Consider the following 4,177-nt stretch of genomic DNA (forward strand, 5'->3'; position numbering starts at 1 on the left):
TCATAACCCATTGACAATTAAATGGAAGGGACAAAAAAAAAAGATCGAGATGGACGTTAAATAATACTATTTTAAAGGAGAAAGAATTTATACAATGGATGGAGAAAGAACTGGCCTTTTTTTTTAAAGAAAATAGAAAAGAAGACACTTCAATACAGAATGTTTGGGATACAATGAAGGCATATGCCAGAGGCTTGATAATAGACTACACAAGAAAAAAGAATATTAGGAAAAGGCAAGCTCTTAAAGCCTTGGAGGATGAGTATAAAAGACTTGAAAAAGAACTGCAGAAAATGCCACAGAAAAAGACGTTAAACTGAAACTGGATATAACTAAACATAAAATGGACTTAATAGAGAAAGAAGAACTGGCACAGAAAATTAGGAATGCTAAACAGAATTATTTTGAAGATGCAAATAAGCCAGGTAGATGACTAGCACAAGTTGAGAAAGGAGAAAGAGTCGAGGAAAATATTGCAGTTAATAGATGACCAAGGTCAAATTTGTCATGGCAGCAAAGAGAAAAAAGAAATTATTCAAGACTTTTATAGACATTTATATAAGAAAGAAGATATTGATGAGGAGAAAGTTAAACAGTACCTGCAGAATGCAAATTTACCTAAGATACCTAAAGAGACTGAAGAAATGCTAGAAAGTAATATAACAATGATGGAATTAAGTCAAGCTCTTAAGAAGCAAAATAACGGAAAAGCACCAGGTCCAGACGGGCTTCCTGTAGAATTTTATAAAACTTTTCAAGAATCACTGTGTATTCCATTGCTAGAAGTTATGAATGAAGCTATGTCAAAGAAGATGATACCTAAAACATGGTCAGAGGCTTATATTACACTTATTCTAAAAAGAGGAGGCGGATCCACTTCAAATTAAGAATTACAGACCGATCTCTTTATTAAATGCAGATTATAAAATCTTTGCTTCAATACTAGCAGAAAGACTTAAAAAATATTTGAATAATTTTATTCATCCAGACCAAAATGGGTTTTTGCCAAAGCGGCAAATTAGAGACAATATGAGAGTAATTCTGGATACTTTGGAATATTATGAGGCGCATCCTGAAAAGCAAATGGCTTTGATATTTTTAGACGCCCAAAAGGCATTCGATAATGTGAACTGGAGATTTATGTTACTTTTAATGGAACAGATGGGCTTTGCTAGAAGATTTATCCAGGCAATAGAAGCAATTTACAATGAACAAACAGCTAAGGTAATGATGGAGGGAGAATTTACAGATTCTATTAATATAAGAAAAGGCACAAGACAAGGTTGTCCCCTTTCTCCCTTGCTATTTGTATTGACTTTGGAAGTGTTGAACAGAAATATCAGAGAAGATAAAACTATAAAAGGAATGAAAATTAAAAAGGAAGAATTTAAATTACAAGCTTTTGCAGATGACCTAGTTTTTATTTTAGAAGATCCTATAGAAACAGCCTTGAAGCTGCTGGAAAAGATAGAGACATATGGTGAGGTGGCCGGTCTGAAAGTAAATAAGGATAAAACAAAGATCTTGTCAAAGAATATGTTACTAAGACAAAGAGAAGAATTGGCAGAATTGTTGAAAATCCAAGTTACAAACAAGGTTAAGTATTTGGGGATATATTTGACGCCAAGATGTAGTACATTAAAAGAGAACAATTACATTAAACTTAAACAACAGATAGCCCAAGATTTGAAGAAATGGGAAAACTTACAATTGTCATTAATAGGGAGGATTTCAACAATTAAGATGAATATTCTACCCAGAATTTTATTTTTGTTTCAAACAATACCAATTAGGCTTGGAAAAGACTATTTTGAGGATTTAAATAAAACTGTGTTGAAGTATATATGGCAAGGCAAGAAAGCAAGGATAAAGCTAAAGCTCTTACAGGATGCTAGAACTAGAGGAGGGTTTGGCCTGCCTAATTGGAAGTTGTACTATCAAGCTGCAAATTTGATGTGGGTTAAAGAATGGATAACATTAAGGAAGACTAGATTGTTGACACTAGAAGGTCATGATTTGTTGTTGGGTTGGCATGCTTTTCTATGGTATAAGGGAACCAAAACACAGGGTTACTTTAGAAGACATTATATACGGGAGTCTTTGTGGTTAAACTGGGAGAAGATAAAAAAAAAATGTTATTTGAAAATTCCAGTTTGGTTATCGACGATAGAAGCGTTTTCTTATCCTATAATTTATAAAAGGAACAAACAGTTAGATATGGGGAATTACTAGATGAAAAGGGTGAACTTAAATCGATACAAAACTTAGAGGAACAAGGTATACAGATGAATTGGTTTTCATATGTGCAAATACATTCAAGGTATGAGGAGGATTCCAAAACAGAGGATTTTATGATAAACAGACTGATTTAGATAAGATTTTGATGGGTACTGATGAAAAGGTGATTAAAAAGCTATATGGTTACTTATTGGAAATTAAGCTAGAGGAAGAACAAGTTAAAGAAACCATGATTGCTTGGGGAGGAATTTTGGATCGGGATTGACTTAGAGAAATGGCAGAAATTATGGGTGCAAAACTATAAAATGACAATGTCCACAGCCTATAAAGAAAACTTGTATAAGATGTTTTACAGGTGGCATTTTCCCCCGACAAGGATAGCAAGAATGTTCAAGAACAAATCCGAAAAATGTTGGAAATGTCATCAGAAACCTGGTTCATATTACCATATGTGGTGGACTTGTGAGGATGCTAGAAAATATTGGACTAAAATCCGCATGTGGTTGGAAAAATGACAAAGAAGCATATAGATTTGAAACCGGAGCTTTTCCTATTGGGAATCTTACCAGATGTTTATAGTAAAGATTTGAAATATTTGATTGTAAATGTGTTAACTGCGGCTAGGATTGTATTTGCAAAAATTGGAAAAATGAGAAAATTCCATTGCAGGAAGCAGTTATAAAGAAAATATTGGAATGTGCTGAGATGAGTAGATTGACTTTTGAAATTAGAGAGCAAGAAGATAAACAATTTTATATAATTTGGGATCTTTTCTATCAATGGTTGAATGATGAAATACAAAAATAGAATATTTAGAATGTTAGACAATAAGGAATAATATTGATTTCACTTTTTTTTTTTTGGTATTTGATATTATATTTATAAAATGTTTTCTCTCTTTTTTTTCTTTTATTTAGGATAGAATTGATAGGATTATATGATTTGTTATAGAGTAAATTACTTAAATTATAGTTATCTCATAAGGCATGATTGAATAAAAGTATAGTCAAATCTTTTTTCTTTAATAATGATATGAGGATATATAAGTTTGGATTGATAATAAGAGTTATTATGTAAGGTAATTGTAATTGTGACTACGAAATGAATGCACAAAACTGATGAACCAACCGACTCACTGTTTGTATATAAATACGGATGAGAGCTGATGTTTTTATGTTTTGTTTGTTTGTTTGTTTGTTAAAAAAACAATAAAATTGTTTTCAAAAAAAAAATATTATCATGAATAAAACTTCCTTGAGGGTTGACAACCTGTGAACTTTGTTCCCATCATAAACTCTACCCGCAGTTCAAAGGACGAGGAAAAACTCCGCAGAGCAGAAGCAAAGGAGACTGGCAGATCCACCCGATTCCCTCCAACCAGGTGAGACCCCAGAAGCACCAGGATCCCCCACAAGTGGAGGGATCACAGGGCCGCAGGGTGAGCTCCTCCTGGGCCTGTTGTGGGAAGTGGGTCAGGGAGCAGCCAAGAGCAAGAGGCTACTGATCTCTGGGAAAGGCCAACAGGTAGATGGGACAAGCGGAGATCCAGATGTTAGCAAAGTCAGTGCCGGTGGGGAGGGAGGCTGATGGAGGGTGTTATATCTGGATGGACGGTTCAAGAACGGAGGCAAGACTCAGACAGTAACTAAAGCTCTTTATTTGTGACTTCAGATCTGAGCAACTAACCCCAGCCGCAGCAGCCCCTTATATAGGGCTGGCTGCGGCTAAGCAGCCAATGAAGGCGATTTGAGTTTGCCGCTATTGGCAGGGCCAATAGCGGCAGCCCGTTTACTGGCCAATCGCATCAGTCTATGGCAACCAATCACGATCGGCTTTCAGCGGGCCAATCAGATTTGGAGGCTACGAGCCTGCTAGTCCGGAACAGAGGGGAATGAGTAGATGAGATCCTAACCTTGGGAAGTGGATCCTGAGATGTTTA

At 35.4% G+C, this 4,177-nt stretch overlaps 1 protein-coding gene across 1 annotated transcript in view; it reads left to right on the top strand.

Moving 5' to 3' along the window:
- Positions 1–3,485: 3,485 nt before the first annotated feature.
- Positions 3,486–4,177, top strand: part of LOC113453810 (NAD(P)(+)--arginine ADP-ribosyltransferase 2-like) — a 23,755-nt gene continuing 23,063 nt past the window's right edge. Inside the window, 1 exon segment of the mRNA XM_087918928.1 lies at positions 3,486–3,619. The gene's annotated coding sequence lies outside the window, so the exon portion shown is untranslated.

This window comes from Pseudonaja textilis, unplaced genomic scaffold, assembly GCF_049901715.1.
Source record: "Pseudonaja textilis isolate UNSWEBS1 unplaced genomic scaffold, rPseTex1.2 PTEXSCF22, whole genome shotgun sequence".
Lineage (NCBI taxonomy): Eukaryota > Metazoa > Chordata > Lepidosauria > Squamata > Elapidae > Pseudonaja > Pseudonaja textilis.